At 46.4% G+C, this 22,491-nt stretch overlaps 1 protein-coding gene across 2 annotated transcripts in view; it reads left to right on the top strand.

Annotated features, from left to right (window-relative positions):
* Window positions 1-22,491, top strand: part of card11 (caspase recruitment domain family, member 11) — a 217,962-nt gene that overhangs the window by 68,976 nt on the left and 126,495 nt on the right. For both annotated transcript variants that reach the window (XM_055651008.1, XM_055651009.1), the window contains exon 2: window positions 14,333-14,478. The gene's annotated coding sequence lies outside the window, so the exon portion shown is untranslated. The remainder of the gene's footprint in view (window positions 1-14,332; window positions 14,479-22,491) is intronic.

Here is a 22,491-nt window from a genome sequence, read left to right as displayed (position 1 = left end):
GGGGCTGATAAAAATCTGCTGTGTTCCCGAATCCACTCTGCTGAGAGAATCACCTGGTGCAGTCAAACCCAATGGCCAGCTCCCACAAATTGATGTGCTCCGAGCTCACAGTTAGTGGAGCTTCAAAGAGTCATGTAGCTGAGTCATGGGGAAACAGGCCCATTGGCCCATCTTATCCGTGTTGGCATATTGGGCTAGTCCCATTTTCCTGCATTTGACCCAGAGTGTTCTAAACCCTTGCTATCCATATGTCCGAGCAGCAATCTTTTAAAAGTGGCAATTGTTTGACTCTGAAAGGGATCTGCTTTTAACTCGACATTGGTACATGACTTGGAAGAGTCTTAACCTGTTCCTCCATGAAAGCAAGGAACCCGATCCATCGGACTCTGTGCAGACGCAGAAAAGTTTATCAGTTCCAGAATATGATGCGTGTTGGCCTGGTTCCACACTACCTCCTGTGAGATTCTCATGCTACTAGTTAATGTAGAACATGTTCCCATTAACCTTCCCCGGAACCCTTCCCTTTCATGGTCCTCTTCTGATCCCTCATGGGGCGGTACGATGGGTAGAGTCGCACTTCAGACAATCACCACAAATCTGCACCTAAATCTACGGGTGGCGCTGCGGTAGATTTGCTGCCTCACAGCGCCAGAGACCCCGGTTCGATCCTGACCACGGGTGCTGTCTGTACGGAGTTTGTTCGTTCTCCCCGTGACCTGCGTGAGTTTTCTCCAGGTGCTCCGATTTCCTTCCACACTCGGAAGACGTGCAGGTTTGTGGGCTAATTGGCCTGACTAAATTGTAAAGTGTGTAGGATAGTATTAGTGTACGGAGATCGCTGGTCAGCGTGGACTCGGTGGGCCGAAGGGCCTGTTTCCGTGCTGTATCTCTAAACTAAAACATAAAGGTCCTGTCCCACGTATGCAATTTTTTTTTTGTCGACTTGCGGGCAATAGATTGCCGGAAATTTTCAACATGTTGCGAATTCAGCGGCGACCAGAAAAAGGCACGGCTCTTTGGGCGACTACTCACGACCATACAGGCGTCACGGAGCATGGTCGTGAGTAGTCGCCCAAAGAGTCGTACCTTTTTCTGGTCGTCGTTGAATTTTCAACAAGTTGAAAATTTTCGGCCACCTGCTGCGACTATGACTGGTGCCAGTAAGTCGCTGAAAAAAAATTGCGTAAGTGGGACAGGCCCTTAAAGCACTATTGCATTTGGAGATCGAATGAATCTGACTGCAACAGCACACAGATGCAGCTATCTTCAAACTTGGGCTGAGGAACGTAATCCTCACCTGCACTCCAACCAACATCGCATTACATCACCTCCAAAAGTACTGCGCTCCGTCAGTACATGATAAGGGAATGACGTTTAATGCAGGGTAAAGCCACTGCAGTGACAGCACAGGCCCTGTGTTCAAGTCTCCGTCGTGAGACCTGTGCTCATGACCTTTTGACAAAGAGGTGAGAACGCTATTCTGAATCCCTTCTAATACCTTTTACAAAGGACCATAATCCCTCTCTCCCAGGCATACTACAGTCAACAGAATTTTATTGCTTTGAATGCAAAAATGTCAGGATGACAAACTGCACCAAGAACCAGCTTAATATTCTTGAGAGCGAAGGTTGGGCAGAGGTGTGGAAAAGTTTGAAATCTCTCACATTGAGCTTTGTTAAAGCCCTATCCCACAGTACGAGTTCATTCCAAGAGCCCTCCTGAGTATAAAAAAAAATCAAACTCGTGGTAAGCACAGAGAATGAACGTAGCGGGTACGTCGGAGCTCGGGGACGTCTCTTAGCGCTAACGGCAGGTACTCGGGAAGACTCGCTAACGGCAGGTAGCACGGGAAGACTCGTGAAGATTTTTCAACATCATGAAAAATGTCCATGAGAGCCCCGAGTACCGACGAGTGGCCATTACCGTAAATCTCCGAGTTCGAATCGGGGCAAACTCGGGAGAACTCTTGGAATGAACTCGTACCGTGGGACAGGGGTTTTAACCTTGCATTTGCCATGTTCAAATCTTCATTTTATATTCCAATTTAAATGTCTTGTTTTTGGAACGTTTGTCAAGACTAAATTAACTTTTGAGGAAATTAATTTATGCAAACAAGATATTACAGATGCAGAATCTAGGGTAACATTTAAAAAAAACTGCTGGAAGAACTCAATGGGTCCAGCAGCCTCTGTGAAGAACAACAGTTCAGATTGAGACCCTATGTCACTCCCGATACGTTCTTCCGAGTTTTTTTTTTCCTGAGGGACTTTTAATTTTGACATGTCTTTAAAAAGACATTCTTACAATGTACTGAACATACTTAGGAAATAACAAATCTCTGCATTGAAAGATATGATAGAGGGATAATATAGAAAGCTGAATTTAGTCGATCAGAATTGAAAAGTAATGCTAGTCTCAATCATTTGGTTCAGACCTTCTCCATTGTGAGTGGCCCCACTGTTTGGGAATCGTAGTTTAATTTACAGATACAGCATGGCAATAGACTCTTCAGCCCTCCAAGCCCATGCCTGCCATCGATCACCCATCTGTGGTACTTCCATGTTATCCCACTTTCTCACTCACTCCCTGCACTGAAGGAGGTCAATTAACCTACAAACCCGCATGTCTTTGGGATGTCGGAGGAAACCGGTGCACCCTGAGGAAACCCACGCGGTCACAGGGAGAATGTACAAACTCCACAGGTCAGGATCGAACCAGGGTCTCTCGAGTTGTGAGGCAGCAGCTCGACCAGCTGTGCCACTGTGCCGCCCAAAGTTGCTTGCCACTGCTCTATGAGCCACTAAATGAGTCTCTGAAGTAAAGAAGCCACCTTTGAGCTCATCAGCGAAGTCCCGACATTTAGCGATTATTAATCCCACAAAAAATAATTTCACACCACGTTATTCTAAATCCATTCTGAACAGATAGCAAAAACTGTCAAGGCACTCTCTAACATTCACAAACATTCAGAAATATTAAAAAAAAACTATCAGACAGAATTAGGATTAGAAAAAAATAGGCAGACTATTTGAAAAGATTAAAAATAAATTGATATAAAACTTTTAAAAGCACTGGAAAGCACTTAACACAATTAAATGTATTTAAATTAACCCAATTATTTTTTAAAGTAAATCACCTTAACTTGCTTGTCTCCCTTTCTATCGTACTCAATTGTACCCTGCCTGCTCACGTTTACAAAGCTGAAAACACTTTGTAGAAGTATTTTGAAACCAGATATTGAATACTTTTATGTCATTCCCCTGCTGCTTAATAGAGTAGATTTCAACAATGGTGCTGGTGTCAACAATGGTCAACAATTCAAGCACGGTGGCGCAGCGGTAGAGTTACCGCCTCACAGCGCCAGAGACCCGGGTTCAATCCTGACTGTGGGCGCTGTCTGTACGGAGGTTGTACATTCTCTTCGTGACCTGTGTGGGTTTTCTCGGTTTCGATCTTCGGTTTCCTCCCACGCTCCAAAGACGTACAGGATTGTAGGTTGACACAAAATGCCGGAGTAACTTGGCGGGTCAGGCAGCATCTCTGGAGAGAAGGAATGGGTGACGTTTCGGGTCAAGACCCTTTTTCAGATTTAGACCAGCATCTGCAGTTCTTCCCGACACAGGACTGTAGGTTAATTGGCTTGGTATAAATGTAAATTGTCCCTTGTGTGTGTGTGTAGGATTAGTGTTAATGTACGGGGATCGCTGGTCAGTGCGGACTCGATGGGCCGAAGGGCCTGTTTCTGTGCTGTATCTCTAAACTAAACTAATACAGATAACCCTTGTTATATAGGAGGGGGAAGGATGGTGTGTGTTATGGCCGATTGTCCGTTATAACGAGTAAGGAGGGTAAATACTGACTCGTGAATCTCCAGGCTGGGTGGGAAGAATGCGTCGACACAGGGAGAGGTCCAACCCGGGGAGGTTGCAGAGCCCCCAGCCCCACACGCAGTGAATCAGGGACAGATGTGCTACTCGCACCACCTTCATGCTGCCCACTCTCTCCCCTACCCTGTACAGTCGCCCCCAACCAAATGCCACCACAAAAGGACGCCTTGGTTCATTATAACCAAAGTCTGTTATATAGAGGTCCATAATAGACTGTCACCGTGTCGCGGTGGAGAAGCTTGCGTGGACCTGAGATCATGAGAGCGATGCCGTCTGGAGCAATGCTCCTGGTAGGGCCACCCATGGCGGTAAGGTCGAGGGGGAGGTCTGGTCCTGACAAAGAGCCAATCCAACCAAGACCTCGATGGTGGAACAGGCGGAGGACGATGGCTGACCTTAGTGGAGCGTCACAACGGCTGGGAAGGCGGATGAAGGCTGCGGCAGAAAAGGGTCTCCGGTCGTCTTGGACTCCATGCCACTGGATCCTGACCCAGATCCGTCAAGGACCGTGTGGTGGCTGTCTGTGCACCAGTCTCCCCAGGTAGACAAAGCCACGCACAGGCGACCTCCATATAGGGAATAGCACCCTGGAGACACCAATGGTCAGCCATGACCAAAGGGGGGACCTAAGAAGACTGGAACAATAACTGATGGATTGGAATGGAATACTTTATTGTCACATGTGATGAGGCATGGTGACATTCTTTGCTTGCATACACCATGTATACAAATAGCTGGCACATGCAGCGCTTTTAATAATGTGGATGTAGAACATAGAACTGTACAGCACAGGGACAGGCTATACAATGTGCAGAACATGATGCAAAGTTAAACTAATCTTCTCTGCTTGCACGTGATGTTGGTGCGAAGAAATGTTTGTCTTGTCTGATTGCAGGACCTGGGGCTTCATGATTTACTAGTTCACTCGAGTGAGCCAAATCATTTTCCCGCCGAGCACGGCATTGTTTTTCTGCAACCTGAAACGTTGCCTATTCCCTTCTCTCCATAGATGCTGCCTCACCCGCTGAGTTTCCCCAGCATTTTTGTCTATCGTCGATTTTCCAGCATCTGCAGTTCCTTCTTAAACAGTTTGATGGGCTGAGTATCTGCACACTATCAGTTTCCTTCTCTTACCTTTTTAAGTATCAATTGTACAGTAACTAAGCTTCATCAGTGATAGTAGCAGAATTAGGCCATTTGGCCCATCAAGTCTACTCCGTCATTCAATCATAGCTGATCCATCCTTCCCTCAACACCATTCTCCTACTTCTCCCCATGACCCCTGACACCCGTCCTAATCAAGAATCTATTGATCGCTGCCTTAAATGTATCCATTGACGGCCTCCACAGCCGTCTGGAGGGTGTGGCAGAGATTTACCCATGTTGGCATCCGATGATAAAGTGTGAGGGGGGGATCTTATAGAAACTTATAAAAGGACTGGACAAGCTAAATGCAGGAACAATGTTGGGCGAGTCCAGAACCAGGGCCACAGTCTTAGAATAAAGGGGAGGTCATTTAAGACTGAGGTGAGAAAACACTTTTCACCCAGAGAGTTGTGAATTTATGGAATTCCCTGCCACAGAGGGCAGTGGAGGCCAAGTCACTGGATGGATTTAAGAGAGAGTTAGATAGAGCTCTAGGGGCTAGTGGAATCAAGGGATATGGAGAGAAGGCAGGCACGGGTTATTGATAGGGGACGATCAACCATGATCATAATGAATGGTGGTGCTGGCTCGAAGGGTCGAATGGCCTCCTCCTGCACCTATTTTCTATGTTTCTATGTAAAGTGCTATTCAATGTAGACTTCCAGCTCTGCTCTGGTAACTGCCGATAGTCCGCCCCCAAGACTTATAATAAATTCCCAAAGGCTGCGGTTTGATTCATTCAGCACGGCTCAACAGAAAACTTTCACGGAGGAAGTCCTTCAAAGCTGCCGCTAATGCTCATTGGTGATGTTGCCATGTCAACATAGATCCCATGGCAGTCCACACACTGTACAAAGGATTTTAAACAAGACTACTTACTGATATAGTTGACCAGCGAGATGGATGGATGCAGAAATGAATTCAGTGACCATCAGTGATTATATCTAACAAGATGTCATTGTTGCTACTACATGAAGATAACCATTTAATGGCAGTTTTTTCAAAGGATAAGCCTTAATTATCAGCCATTTTGGCATAATGCTTGAACGTATTTCAACCAATATGGCTCCAGCATTTTGTGTCTATCTTGGGTGTAAACCTGCATCTGCAGTTCCTTCCTACAAAAGGTTCAGAGGGATATGGGCCAAATGGGATGAGCTTAGATGGGGCATCTTGGTCCGCCCGGATGAGTTTCAGAGGCAATGCCAGAACCAAACCTTGATCAGCACGGTGGCGGAGCTGCTGTCTCACTGACGTGGGTTCAATCCTGACCTCCGGTGCTGTCTGTGTGGAGTTGGCATGTTCTCCCTGTGACCACGTGGGTTTCCTCTGGGTGCTGCATTTCCTCTTGCGTCCAAATACGTGCGGGTTTGTAGGTTAATTGGCCGTTTTAAACTGCCACCGGTGTGTAGGGAATGGACTGAAAGTGGGATCACATAGAACCAGTATAAACAAATGATTGATGGTCAGCATGGACCTGATGGGCCGAAAGGCCTGCTTCCATGTGATTAACATTGCTGTTCTCATGTGATAAAAATCTTTATAGAAATTGATGTATGCCTGCAGGAGTAATGGGATTGTTGGTGATTTTATTTACTTTCGTCTTCTTTGGGCTATTCCTCAGACATACTCTTTATTATCAAGATTGTGACAGTGTACCATGCCTTGATATTATCTTGATCTCTTCCTCTTAACACCTCCCTAGTTGCATATGTGCCTTCACGTCTGTATCATATAGAGAGCAGAGAGGAAAACAATGAAATGTAGAACTCCAGCCGTCTTGTGATAGAAATAAAGTGTGATGCCACTATCGACTGTGGAGGCAATTGGTCCCCCACACAGTTTGAAACTATTGCTTTTGCCAGCTATATTCGGATGCCTCGGATTAGTAGCGCATGGTCCTTAATCAGAAATAATGTTTTGAGAAATTCTGAGAATCTGGCTCTGATGTGGATGTTTCGTTTCCTGCTGATTCACTGTAGTTACATTTCCTCAGAGCAGTCGACATTTGTTGACGGACGGCTTATTCCAGTAAACTCGCCTAAAGTTGGCGACTTTCACACCTATAATGCGTCTGACGAGACTAAATTAGGACCAGAAGATCCCGTGCTGCTAACAAACGTGTGACGTGTGTATTACCCTTTAAAACAATTTAAAGCACAAATATGCATGAAATGTTGAGTGGTGCTTTCCTTCACTAAAAAGGAATCTGATAGGTCCTGCCAGGTGATCATTTCTAAATCTATCATTGCCTGTGATATCTTCTGTGTCCAACTGTCCTCACCGACTTTGCTCATCAATTGATGGCCATTTCTTCAACTATCTAGACTATTGGGTCTACAGTTCCTGACCTAATCTGTAAGTATTTAGAACTTAGTCAGAATCTGTCAGGCAAAGTTCATTTTGCTTCTGGGACTCCCACTCGACTTTAAGGGCCAATTACTAGCGATGGATCAGAGGGAGAAGTTGAGCAGAAGCAGGCACGTGCCGTCAGGCTAGGAAAGGTAGGCACTGCCTACCCTGACTAAAATGATAATTATTAAATATAAATAGTAAAGGCACGGAAGAATTATGCCGACCTAAGAGATCGATCTCTTAAGGGGCTGTCCCACTTGGGCGACCTAATCCGCGAGTTCTGCCGAGTTTGCCCTCGACTCGTACTCGCAGCATGGTCGACACGAGGTCGTAGGAGATCTTTGTAACTCTCCTTCACGCTCGAGAGTGGTCCCCGCGTACTCGAGGCCTCAGCTAGGTCGGCATGGAAAAAATCGATACTTTTTTTACTCGTAGTTGGTCGGCATGTTAGTCGTAGGTAATCGAGGGTAGTCGAAGGTAGTCGTAGATAGTCTTCAACATAGTCGAAGGAACTCGAAGGAGGTCTTCTACACAGTCAAAGGAGGTCTTCAACATGTCATTTTTTAAAACTCCTTAACTCTTTTAAACTTGCCAATTAGGTCGCCCAAGTGGGACAGCCCCTTTAGGTAGGCGTAATTCTCCGTGCCTTTCATGCGCAGTACATGTAATACGGGAAAGTCTGTGCAGCTCATGTGCCGTTGATGTTGCTTCAAGCCATCAAATTCAAGGGGAGCTGAAGGCAGCTGAAATCCTGCCTTTGCAGCGTGGACTGCTCATGCACAGCGCAAGTTTCTTGGCGGGTTTTTCAAACATAGATTGTCATTATCTTAATAGTATCTTAAGAAACAGAGAGAGAAGAATGGAGTTTGTGTACAAATAATGTGGTAAGTAGATTTCTTTGAGCTATATGTTTTTTAAATACCGTATTTCCCGGCAATGAAGACGCTATTTTATTTTACCCAAAAATAAGGCGCGAAAATGTACCTGCATCTTGAGGCTGAAGATTAGGTTGTTAGCCAAGAAATATAGACTTTTTTATCCCTCAGTACAGCAATATCAAGAACGATGTTCTATCCCTCTCTCTCATTGCTAGTCTATCCCTCATTGCGAGCAGCTGATGCGAAGTGGCTGTAAAGTGGGAAGTGGCTGAAAAAGGACAGCGCTGCTGGATAACAGGGGGGGGGTGGAGCTTATTCAGTGCACAGCATTGGTCCCTTGTTTGCGCTGACACAGGAGTAAGCTCCACTGCCCGCTGGGTTGTCCAGTGACCCCTCCGGCCTTTGCTTTTGGCTGGTAAACTGTTTAGCGGAGGCACTGCCAGGAGCGTTGAGAAGGATGGGGTCGGGGATCAAACCAGCAACCAGCTCAAGAGCAGGTAAGTGGGCAATGGATAACAGGACTGCGGGCGGTGGAGCTCCTGCCCTCCCCACAAATTTACTCCTGGCACAGACTCCCCACATACTGTGAAAGGAACTTTCCCCCCCCCCAATTGGTCCCTTGCACTTGTAGTAATTCAATCAGATTGGTCCCTTGTTTGCGCTGTTTCTTACATACTCTAATTAGCGCTTCATATTGCGCTTCATATTCAGATTCAGATCAGGGAGTTATTCAATTTTAATTGCATTGTTGTACAGTACAAGACGAAATCCATTTAGCATCTCCCTTGAAAGGCAAAACGCTTTGAATAAAAAAATAATAAGCAATTGGCAGTCACACGAGGTACGTTGTTGAGTGCAGCTCAAACTGTTCCTCGACTGTGGTGATTAGGTCTGTGTAGCTTGTGGTTCAAGAGATGGGCGATGCTGAAAGCAGATAGGGGACAGACTCAATTGGGAGCAAATCGTTGGGCAAATTTCACCACCCTCTGCAATGCCTTCCGGTCGGAGACAGAGCAGTTGCCATACCATACTGTGATGCAGTTGGTAAGGATGCTCTCGATGGTGCAGCGAACAACAAAAGGCAAAGGCTTTTTTCTTACACTGTATCACTGCATCAAACCAAGAGAGGTAGATGGAAGATATTTTGTTCTACAAGCAAGAGGTACAAGTATTTGTTTACAAGCAATACACAACTACTTTGCTTGGTCTCTTGCTCACGGCCAAAACCTTCAACTTATTTCAGCTTCTTAAAATAAAAAAACATTTTCAACTGTGATTTCTGATGATGACATGTGACACCCCGGCGACCGTATAGCAACAGCCTAGACGGCGGCAGTCGCCTAAAAAATCGCCTCAGTGGCACAAGCCCTGAACAATCCTCAAGTGAAGATTGTTTTAAGATGCTGTCGTCTTTGTTTATCTCTGATCAGACTGAATTCCTTTCTTCAGGCTGTTCCTCTATGGGACTGTGGGGGAGGCAGGATTGGATCTATCATGTCTGTGTGGGAAGCAAAATGGACGGGTAACTGCTCAACACCGACGTCCCCCACTGCAGTGCGCTGGTTCATTCACTGTATTTGCTGTATATTTAAATAGGCCTGATGTTTACAGATGATGCATTTGATGTTTAAGAAGGAACTGCAGATGCTGAAAAATCGAAGGTAGACAAAAGTGCTGGAGAAACTCAGCGGGTGCAGCAGCATCTATGGAGCGAAGGAAATGGGCAATGTTTCGGGCCGAAACCAAGTTCAAGTGAATTTATTGTCATGTGTCCCTGTATAGGACAATGAAATTCTTGCTTTGCTTCAGCACACAGAACATAGTAGGCATTTACTACAAACCAGATCAGTGTGTCCATATACCATAATATAAATATATACACACATGAATAAATATACAGATAAAGTGCAAATAACAGAAAATGGGTTATTAATAATCAGAGTTTTGTCCGAGCCAGGTTTAATAGCCAGATGGCTAATCCTTCTTCAGACTGAAGATACATTTGATCATGTATGTCTTGTTGTGTATTGGCAAATGATGGCAAATGAGGAGAATCTCCAACAAGCCAAATCACCTTTTAAGGGTTTTGACCCGAAACGTCAGCTATTCCTTCTATCCAGAGATGCTGCCTGTCCTACTGAGTTACTCCAGCATTTTGTGTCTATCTTCGGTTTAAACCAGCATCTGCAGTTCCTTCCTACACCTTTGAGTATTCTTTATATTTGCCCACCAGTTTGTTTGAACACTGTGCATGTCACTTCACTGAAGACTAAGAATTACAGGGCAAATATGTGTCAACACTGAAGAAGCTAATTGAGTTCATATTCCTGCCTCCAAATATTTCTTCAGAGTCTATCTGACGTGACAGTAATGACTGCAATATACATGAACAGCTCGCAACCTGGTTCAAGCCTCCTGCAATGCCTTGGGGTATTAATAATGTGTGCCAGCTGCTTTTATTTAATCTGTGTTTACTGTTGCCTATGCATGCAGCGATAATATAGAAAGTACTTAGCAAAGCAAAAATAATGGAGCAGGAAATCTGAACCATTTATCATATTTTATCTAGGAATTATAATTGCTCCTTGCAGCCTAGCCTTCTTCAGCCCACTTAGTGCACACCAAATATTTGTATAAGCCACTCGCTGCGATTGGGAGATTGTGTAGAATGAGTCTCTGCTTATCAGAGGCCAGAAGAAGCAGAGGTCACTTCACGGAAACGTTGGAGGTTGCACGCGGGAGTTCTCGGGTAGTGGCCAAGAGGCAGATGAATCCACAGCTGGCTATTCTCAGTCATTGAGTAACTTAAAGGCTGAACGCTAGATGTTTGGATGACCCTTGAGCAGAAGCATTTTCTTGATGTAGAAGATCAGTTATTATCCTATTGAATATTGAACCCTTTCTGGCTTAAGCCCTCCCTTCACCACCTCCAGTTTAAATTCCATTTGGAATATTTTGGAGGACCAAGAAACCAAGAAACAAGTGGAGCCATGTTTTGAAAAAAAAACTTCCACCTAGACTCCAGTGTGATTTGTTATGGTCTCGTGTTGTTGGACTGTTTGGCTAACGTCCAGAAATGGATGGAAACTATTTCCTTCCGCTCGCTCTTTGCCTTGTATTCAGGCAAATCCCAATTACTCTCCCAAAACTCCATCCCAAACCTTGGCAACAGGTTGATAACCGTGGGGCTAACTTTGATTCTTCAGACTTCAAACTTTCTACAAACAGATGTAATCGCCATGACCATTTCCTCCTACTTCTCACTTGTACCTAAGTTTCTCCAGACTTGAACTCAAGCCAAACTGTACTGCCATTATCCGAGCCCATGTCAACATCTTTTCACACCCAAAGCCTGTACAATCGTTGAATCCATGTTGCTTCCTACTCTGGCAATGACTTGATTTTAAAAGAGAAGACACAGAGTACTAGAGTCAAGGGCCTGTCCCACATGGCCGTCATTCGCGCGTCATTTACGCGACCTGCTAGCGCGTGGGTAGCACGGGACGGGCGCGTGGGGTGGTGTGGGGGAGTGTGGGGTGGTGTGGGGTGGTGTGGAGGAGTGTGGAGGAGTGTGGAGTGGTGTGGGGTGGTGTGGGGTGGTGTGGAGTGGTGTGGGTGTGGTGTGGGGTGCGGGTGGTGTGTGGTGGGGTGGTGTGGTGTGGGTGTGGTGTGGGGTGGTGTGGGGTGGTGTGGGAGGGGGTGGGGGGTGTGGAGGAGGAGTGTGGGGTGGTGTGGAGGAGTGTGGGGTGGTGTGGAGTGGTGTGGAGGAGTGTGGGGTGGTGTGGAGGAGTGTGGAGTGGTGTGGAGTGGTGTGGAGTGGTGTGGGGTGGTGTGGAGGAGTGTGGGGTGGTGTGGAGTTGTGTGGGGTGGTGTGGGGTGGTGTGGAGGAGTGTGGGGTGGTGTGGAGGAGTGTGGGGTGGTGTGGAGGAGTGTGGGGTGGATGGAGGAGTGGTGTGGAGGAGTGTGGGGTGGATGGAGGAGTGTGGAGGAGTGTGGGGTGGTGTGGGGTGGTGTGGGGTGGTGTGGGGTGGTGTGGAGGAGTGTGGACTTCGTCCTGCACGAAATCTGCGTGCTCCACCGGCCTGTCGCGTAACTGACGGCCAAAGTGGGACAGGCCCAAGATCCTGGCGCGGTGCAACGTCTCACCTCCAACAGCAGCAGCAGAAGCGGGCAAACGATCGCCGAGCTCGGCCTGGGGCTCACGGCCGTTGCGGACCCGGATCCGCCCCCACCTCTACTCCCAGAGCGGGGCCAAGATGATTGGAGATAAACACAAAATGCTGGAGTAACTCAGCGGGACCGGCAGCATCTCTGGAGGGAAGCAATGGGTGACGTTTCGGGTCGAGACCCTTCTTCAGACTGAAGAAGAGTCTCGACCCTAAACATCATCCATTCCTTCTCTCCAGAGATGCTGCCGGTCCCGCTGAGTTACTCCAATATTTTGTGTCCATCTTCAAATTACGTCACGTGCTCCAGACCGCTGTGCGGACGCATGATGATGCTCGCGACCATCGCGGGTCAGTCACTACCGGCCTGTTGTGTAAATGACGGCCAAGTGGGACAGGCCCTTAACTCGGGTCAGGCAGCATTTAGGGAGACCATGGATAGGCAATGTTTCTCCACCTTCTCTCCACGTAACGCAGCAAATTCTTCCCCTTCACGAAACGCAATTTATTTTGAAAGTTTCAGCTGAATGCCCTTACAGATGGTGCATTCTGTTCCATGGGGGTGGCAGAGTGATGCAGCTGGTAGAGTTGCTGCCTCGGCGCCAGAGAACAGGGTTCGATCCTGACCTTGGTCGGTGTCTGTGTAGAGAGTGCACGTTCACCCCGTGACCACGTGGGTTTCCTTTGCGTGCTTCGGTTTCCTCCCACAGCCCAAAGATGGGTGGGTTTGTAGGTTAATGGACCTGCGTAAAATTACCCTTAGTGTGTAGGGAGTGGATGAGAAAGTGGAATGACATAGTCGTGAAGATTTGGGCAGTCACGGTGGCGCAGCGGTAGAGTCGCTGCCTTACAGCAAATGCAGCGCCGGAGACCCGGGTTCGATCCCGACTACGGGCGCTGTCTGTACGGAGTTTGTACGTTTTCCCCGTGACCTGCGTGGGTTTTCTCCGAGATCTTCGGTTTCCTCCCACATTCCAAAGGCGTGCAGGTTTGTAGGTTAATTGGCTTGGTGAACGTAAAAATTGTCCCTAGTGGGTGTAGGATAGTGTTAATGTGTGGGGGTCGCTAGTCAGCACGGACCCGGTGGGCCGAAGGCCTATTTCTGTGCCGTATCTATAAAACTAGAAACTAAAACTAAAAGATGGCCGGCGTGGACGCTGTGGGCCGAATGGCCTGTTTCCCTGCTGTATCTTTTGGTCTCCAAATCTGAGGAAGGACATTATTGCCATAGAGGGAGTGCAGAGACAGTTCACCAGACTGATTCCTGGGATGTCAGGACTGTCTTATGAGAAAGACTTAAACTATAATCTCTAGAATTTAGGAGATTGAGAGGGGATCTTATAGAAACTTACAAAATTCTTAAGGGGTTGGACAGGCTAGATGCAGGAAGATTGTTCCCGATGTTAGGGAAGTCCAGGACAAGGGGTCACAGCTTAAGGATAAGGGGGAAATCCTTTAAAACCGAGATGAGAAGAACTTTTTTCACACAGAGAGTGGTGAATCTCTGGAACTCTCTGCCACAGAGGGTAGTTGAGGCCAGTTCATTGGCTATATTTAAGAGGGAGTTAGATGTGGCCCTTGTGGCTAAGGGAATCAGGGGGTATGGAGAGAAGGCAGGTACGGGATGTTTTGTTGGATGATCAGCCATGATCATATTGAATGGCGGTGCAGGCTCGAAGGGCCGAATGGCCTATTCCTGCACCTAATTTCTATGTTTCTATGTATCTTTCAATCAATCAAACATTCACCATAATGGAAAATTTCTTCAGACATAAGAACATAACAAGAGGAAGCGGGTGATCTGTCCCTTAAAGTTCATCAAGATCAGGACTGCTGGTCAATCTTCATATCTCCATTATCCTCTTCACTAACCCCATGTCTTGATTCCTTTAATATCCAGATACCGATCAATCTCTGTCTGAGCCTGCGGGATAACGGATTTGAAGGATTCGCCGTCGTCTGAGTGAAGAGATTCCTCCTCATGCAAAATACTGAACTGGTTACACCTTATTCTGAGACTGAGATCCGTGGTTCTGGACCCCTCGGGTAAGATACACATCTGCCTTGCCTCCAGCCTATCCAGCCCTATAACAATTCCACGAGGAGATGTTCTCACAACGTTAAACTGTAGAGAACGGGCAGAGTCCAGTTAATCTGTCTTCATGCAGCAAACCTGCCAACCCTGGTTCTAGTCGAGTCGATCTTTGCTTCAGTAGTTCTGTGCATCGTTAAGTAAGGAGATTGGAACTGTACTCAACGCTTCAGTTTGGCTCAGGCCCCATAAAGCTGCAATAGAACCATCTTACCCTGTATTCAAATTTACTCTTATAAAAGACTAACGTAACATTTGTATCCCAAATCGCTTTTGTACCTCGATGCTGGCTTTCAACTACTTTAAGCAACGCTACCCAATCTCTTACATACACATTTAAGGTGAGAGGGGGAAAGATTTAACAGGAATCTGTCGGGCAACTTTCTTTACACAAAGGGAATGGGGTAGGTATGTGGAACAAGCCGCCGAAGCAGGTCATTGAGGCAGGTTTCTGTCACAACGTATCAGAAGCATTTATACAGATACACGAGATTATAAGTGATAGGAGCAGAATTAGGCCATTCGGCCCATCAAGTCTACTCCACCATTCAATCATGACTGATCTATCTCTCCCTCCTAACCCCATTCCCCTGCCTTCTCCCCATAACCCTTGACACCTGTACCAATCAACATCGATAGTATAGATTTAGAGGAATAGTGATTTTTCGATTCCCTTTTTTCTTGAATAATGGGTTCACGTTTTCTACCTTTCAATCTGTAGGAACCATTTCCCGAAACTCTAGAGTTTTAGATAGTAACCAGAATGCTCACTAGTGCTTCAGTTGCCTCATATACAACTCATTTGGGCCTTACCATTATCACGTTTAAACCTCACCAATTTCTTGTGATTTTTTTTTTTTGACTAATACATTACCTCCAGTTCTCATTCCTGTCAGAGCCCTGATTCTTTAATATTTCTGGCAGATTTTTAGTGGCTACTCTCATAAAGTCAGATACAAATTAGTTGTTTAAATTCCTCTGCAATTTCCTTCATAAACTATTCTCACCTCTGTCTGTAAGGACCGACATTTGTTTTTGCTAGTTTATTTTTTCTTATTATTACACACTTGTTGAACCTTTTTACAGTCCAGGTTTATACTTCGTGACAATCAACTCTGATATGTTATATTGTTTTTCTTTATCAATTTCATGCCGGTCCTTTGCTGAGTTCCAAAATGCTCCCAATCCTCTGGTCTGCTGCTATTTCTGGCAACCTCTGAAGCCGTTTCCATGGATTTAATTCTATCTTTAATTTCTCGTGTCATACACGGATGAATCACTTTTCCATTTGGGTTTTTGTGACTCAGAGGACATCTTTTTTGTTTTCACTTTATGCATTATTTCTTTGAACGCCGGGCATTAGAAATCCCTGGGCACAGAGTCGCAGCTGGTAAAGCCACTGCCTCCTGGCAACGGAGACCCGGGTTCGATCCTGAGCTCGGGCACTGTCTGTGTGGGGTTTGCACGTTTTTCCTCTCGCGTGCCAAAGACACGTGGGCTTGTAGGTTCAGTGGCCTCTGTCTCATTGCCCCTGGTGTGCAGGGAGTGTATGCAAAAGTGGGATCATGTAGAACTAGTGTGAACTGGTAGACACTAAGTGCTGGAGCGACGTCGTGTGAACGGGTGCTTGACGTGGACTTGATGGGCAAAGGGCCTGTTTCCATGCTGTATCTCTAAATAAAAATAAAGAACAGTGCCTTTGGCACACTCTGCCTGCGCTGACCATGATGCCAAATAAACCTGCACAGTTCACATGCCTGACTCAATGTCTCTGGACTCACCAGGAGTGTACGGCTCCAGCAACACTCGACAACAAAGCAGCCCAGTGGACTGATGGCTCGTCCATCTCAACTGCCTCCATCCCGTGCACTGTGACAGCACTGTACAGCGGTTACAAAACACACTGCACTAGCTCGCCTAACTGCTCCTGTAGCGTCTACCAAATCTACAGTCACAATCGCCGAGAACGACAAGAATGTCTGGGTACACCATACCCAGTTGCACACCATTCTTCCTTGGAAAAAAGCACTTGGCTTTTCATCCCAGATGGTGTCAGGTTATAAGGTCGTAAGGAATAGGAGTATAATTAGGCCATTCGGCCCATCGAGTCTACTCCGCCATTCAATCATGGCTGATCTATCTCTCCCTCCTAATCCCATTCTCCTGCCTTCTCCCCATAACCTCTGATACCCATACTAATCAAGAATCTATCTATCTCTGCCTTACAAATATCCACTAACGGCCTCCACAGCCTTCTGTGGCAAAGTATTCCACGGACTCATCACCCTCTGACGAAAGAAATGTCTCCTCATCTCCTTCCTAAAAGAACGTCCTTTAATACTGACCGTGGCGACTTCTTGTGTGCTCGTCCCAGAGGATGATCTACTTTCTTCCGATACAATCGCTCGACTCTTTTTCTTAAGTCTATTTTCTGCCCCTAAATCTGGCTGAAAACGATACTATGCCCTCTGACATTGGATAGAGTGTGTATCGGGTGACTGAATGCCCAATGAGTTGTACATCATGGAAACAGGCCCTTCGGCCCAACCTGTCCATGCCAACCAGATGCAAGATAGATTCAAGATACAATTTATTTGTCATTTGGACCCCTTGAGGTCCAAACGAAATGCCGTTTCTGCAGCCATACATTACAAACAAATAAATAGACCCAAGACACAACATAATTTACATAAACATCCATCACATTGCTGTGATGGAAGGCCAAAAAAAACTTATCTCTCCACTGCCCTCTCCTCCCCCCGATGTCAGAGTCAAAGTCAAAGCCCCCGGCTGGCGATGGCGATTGTCCCGCGGCCATTAAAGCCACGCCGGGTGATGCAAGGTCGCACACCGGGTCTTGGTGTTGGAGCCCCCGGCGTGCGCTCGCAGAGTCCCGCGGCCATTCCAAGCCGCGCGGGGCGGTGATGTCAGGCCCCGCTCCAGGAGCTCTTCGACCCCGCAACTCGGGCGGGAGAAGTCGCCGTTGCGGGAGCCCTGAAAAGCGGTCTCCCTCCAGGGACCCGCGGGCTCCCGGTGCCGCCGTCCGCCAGACCCGCAGTTGCAGCCTCCGAATCTCCGGAGGTCGGGCCGCAGCAGCGCTCCACCACCGCTCCACCCGCTCCGGACTCGGCCAGCTCCGCGACGGTGAGGTGAGTCGTCGGCACCAGAGTCCCCGGTCTCCTGTTGGAGGCTGCTCCTCGTTGCAGCCCCAACGACAACGGAGACCCAACAAAGAAAAGGTTGGGTCTCCCGTGCAGGGAGAGATTTAAAAGTTACCCCCTCCCTCCCACCCCACCCCCCACCCCCCCACACACACACCCCAACAAAAAATAACAAAAACTACATAGAAACATAGACAAAAAATAATAAAAATGCAGACGGGCTGCAGAGGCCGCTGCTGACGAGAGTCGCGCCGCCTACTGGATGCCTGATCTACGCAGATACCCACCTGCCCATGTTAGGCCCATACCCCTCGAAACCTAAAGCCTGAAGAAGGATCCTACTCGCTATGCCACCTACCCATTTACTCCCGAGATGCTATCTGACCCACTGAATTACTCCTGCATTTTGTGTCCCTCTAAATCTTTCCTATCCATGTACCTGTCCAAATGTCTTTTGAATGTTGTTATAGTACCTGCCTTGCCTACCTCCTCTTCCATATACCCACCACCCTGTGTGATAAAAATTGCCCCTCAGGTTCCTATTAAATATTACCGCTCTCACCTCAAACTATCTCCTTTATTCCTTATTCCCCTCGTCTTGGTAAAAGACTCTGCATTCACCCTATATATTCCCCTTGTGATCTTATAGAGCATATCAACGCCTCTACTTCTTACAAGGTTTAGGAAGTTTGGCATGTCCCCTACAACTCTCACCAACTTCGACAGATGTACCACAGACAGCATTTTATCAGGCATCACAGTTTGGTTTGGGAACAGCTCCATCCAGGACCGTAAGAAATTGCAGCGAATTGTGGATGCAGCCTAGACCATCACACAAACCAACCTCCCTTCATTTGACTCCTCGCGTTGCCTCGGCAAGACCAGCAACATAAACCAGGACGAGTCGCACCCCGGGCACTCCCTCTTCTCCCCTCTCCCATCAGCCAAAAGGTACAGAAGTGTGAAAGCGCACACCTCCAGATCCGGGGACAGTTTCTTCCCAGCTGTTATTAGGCAACTAAACCGTCTTACCACAACTAGAGAACAGACCTGATCTACTATCTACCTCTTTGGTGACCCTCAGACTATCCTTGTTCGGACTTTGCTGACTTTGCTGGCTAAACGTTATTCCCTTTTCATGTATCCATACATTGTAAATGGCTTGAGTGTAATCACTGACTGGATAGCACCCAACAAAAGCTATTCACTGTTTCCCAGTACACGTGACAATAAACTAAACCACACTCGCATCCTTCTATACCTTTAATTCTCCAATGTCTTCCCCTTAGTCCTTAATCTCCACTGAGAGAATTGCTTTTCAATGGGAAATAACAGCCAAAAACAGGTCACATTGTGGCTCCTCAGAGGTATTTAGCACCGTGAGAGATATGCAGAGGGCAATTCAGTATTTTAAATTGGCTGAAGTTATCTGGAGCATGCGTGGTCTGTACATATAAAACCCAGGGTAACATGGTGACAAAAATATATTGTTGGTTTTAGATTGTTACCATGTAGAAGTAAAACAAAATATAAAATGTGGAGCTGCATTTAGACAGAGTGAAGACGTTGATAGATTTGGTTGTGGTGACATTTCTAGCTTTTCACCCGGTAGAAATCAAAACCACACTTGTGGATTACTTTCCCATTCCTTTCCCAGTCTGGAGTACAGCTTGCTGATACAGCGACCAAACAAAGTGAATGTAACAAGCACGTCATTTTGGAGTGGGTTCAAATGTCAGCGTTTGGCTTGTAGTAAGGGACCCAGGTTCGATCCTGACTATGGGTGCTGCCTGTACGGAGTTTGTACATTCTCCCTGTGACCGTGTGGGTTTCCTTTGAGATCTTCGATTTTCTCTCTCATTCGCAAGGCGTGCAGGTTTGCAGGTTAATTAGCTTCTGTAAATTGTCCCTAGGGTGTGGGATAGAATTAGTCTCCAAGTGATGTTGGCCGGCAGGGACTCTGTCAGCTGAAGAGCCTGTTTCAATGCTGTATCTCTAAAGCTAAAAGGCAAATTTGCCTTATAATTCTCCTTATTGCTGGGGGCATTGAATATAAGAGGCAGGAAGTTCTGAAGCAGCTCGGTGAGTGTGGTTCGGCCGTATTTTGAGTATTGTGTGCGGTTCTGGACGCCCCATTGTAGGGAAGATGAGGAGGCTTAGGAGAGGGGGTTTATCAGAATACTCCCTGGATTAAAGGGTTTCAGCTACAGGGACAGATTAGGCAGACTTGTATTGTTTTCTCTGGAACGTCAGTTGAAAGGAGACTTGATAGGAGTATATAAAATTATATGAGGCACAGATAAGGTTGATAGTCAGAACCTTTTTTCCCCAGGGTGGATGTATCCACCACTAGGGAGCATTAGCTATAAAGGTGAGAGGGGGAAAGTTGAATGGAGAGTGTATGTGTATGTGGCAGAACGCCGGCACCTCTACATGGGTCTCCTGCTACTTCCCAGGGCACAAGGCTTTCCCAGTCTCCATTTGTGCTTGGGCGCCTGTGTCTAGCTACCTGTTAGTCTCATTACTGTTGTCTGTTTGCCAGTTGTTTTCTCTCTATCTCTCCCTATATTTGATCATCGATGTCTGATTGTTTTTGTCCATCTGTGGCTGAGCGCTGCAATCTGTCTAAGTTTTAGTCTAAAGATAGATACAAAAAGCTGAAGTAACTCAGCGGGTCAGACAGCATCTCTGGAGAAAAGGATTAGGTGACGTTTCGGGTCGAGACCCTTCTTCAGAGTCTAAGAGAGTCTTCTTATAGACCAGAGTTTTAGTCTGACTATTTAATCTGTGTTTAATTGCTCGTGTGTGTCTGTATCTTGTTGGTAGTTCCCGCCTACCTGTTTATGTCAATATCTAATAATCTATTACTGTGTCTAACTATGCTTTCTGTTTATGATGGTTTCCTGTTCCTTCTGCCTTCATCTAATTATCTGTGTCTACTCTCTCAGTCTTCTCCCTGTATATCTGCCAACTTGTCAGTATAGTTAGCAGCATCTGTTTGTTTTAAAGGAATGTTTAAAACAAGGTAAAACGCTGCCTACATCTTACATTTTCTATTCGGCAAGCTCAGACCATGCTGTCGAAAATTGGACAGGTTTGCCTTGAAGGATATAAATAAACATCTGAAGAAGGGTCTCGACCCAAAACGTCACCCATTTCTTCTCTCCAGAGATGCTGCCTGTCCCGCCAAGTTACTCCAGCATTTTGTGTCTATCAAAAGGGCCTGTCCCACTTTCACGACCTAATTCACGACCTCTGTTGAGTTTGCCCTTGACTCGTACTCGCTGCATGGTCGTCACAAGGTCATAGGAGGTCGTAGGTAGGTCGTGATGTCAGTCGTAGGTACTCGTGGCATCAAGTAGGTCGGGGCGTTTTTTCTAGCCTGATGAAAAATGTCCACGAGTAAAAAAGGTCGTAAATTGTATCTTGAAAGTGGGACGGGCCCTTAAATAAACCTCTTGGATATTTACAATAATCTAAGTTTTGTGGTTGATATAAATGAAAATTACTTTTTATTTTCAGATTTTTAAAAACGTAATTGAAATTCTCACGCCAGCCTGATGGATACTTGTGTGTGTGTGTGTAAATAAAAGGTAGTGAAAATCCTTGCCCAAATATCTCCCGACCCCCCTGCACACCGAGGTTCATACATACCCCGGCCCCTGCACATTGCTTTCAGTAACCGCTGTTGTTTAATAGTTGCAGCAGTGGGCTGCTGTCCCCACATGTCACTGATAATGAGATGACAAGTCTGAACCAAGCTGGGAACTTGCTGTTCACTTTTTGTTTTGAAGAGATGAGCTTTGGCTCGTGAAACCTCAGCAGAATGCAGAGCTCGTTCAACTCCATTCAATCTATTTAGGTCTCCAAATATTACACCGCGAGGCTCTTGGCAACACTTCTGGTGCTATTGAATTTTAACCTGTTAATTTATTGGGACATATCATCGCAAACGTGCTAGATTAGAGCGCGAGTCTAATATGAACACATTGCTGGGTATATTTAGAAATGATAAGGCAAGTGCAATGTTGTACCTATTAGCAATATAATGACATTAGAGAAAATGACGCAGCTATCTGTAAGACAGAAATAGACTCCGTGTGGAATGAGATAAGGCAAAATAAAAGGTCAGTTTATCCTTCAGTGACGGGGATGTGGAGGAAGACATACACAAACACTGGGGAAATGACACATTAATGATCATGGAGGAATTACAATTGAAGCGAATTATAACTGGGCCAGCACTTTCAATCTTGGACCAACAGACAAGTAATCATGCAGGAATTTCAACTGCCCTGAAAATAATTGGGCAGAAGATATACAGATCGAGAGAGGAAAGGGGAATGAGCTTGTGCAACATGTTTATTATTGTCATGTTTACCGAGGTGCAGTGAAAAGCTTTGTATTCTGAACATGTGAACACACGACTCTGTCACTTTGAGGCATCGGGTCTACCAGCGACCCATCCCTTTCCGGGCTGCCTCAGGCTGCTGTGGCATGCATGAGATGTGAATTGCAAGGCTGACCTTTCCACCTTCTGAAGGTGACACAAAGGTCATAGGTTTTAGGGATGAATATTTATTGACTGAGAAGTTTGGTTGACCAGTGTCTCAAATTATAACTGGGCCAGCACTTTCAATCTTGGACCAACAGACAAGTAATCATGCAGGAATGAGACCACACCTGGAGTATTGCGTACAGTTTTGGTCTCCAAATCTGAGGAAGGACATTATTGCCATAGAGGGAGTGCAGAGAAGGTTCACCAGACTGATTCCTGGGATGTCAGGACTGTCTTATGAAGAAAGA

Source organism: Leucoraja erinacea, chromosome 20, assembly GCF_028641065.1.
Source record: "Leucoraja erinacea ecotype New England chromosome 20, Leri_hhj_1, whole genome shotgun sequence".
Taxonomy (NCBI): domain Eukaryota; kingdom Metazoa; phylum Chordata; class Chondrichthyes; order Rajiformes; family Rajidae; genus Leucoraja; species Leucoraja erinaceus.
Note: the sequence above shows the minus strand (reverse complement) of the source record. Positions and strands in the feature narration are given on the sequence as shown.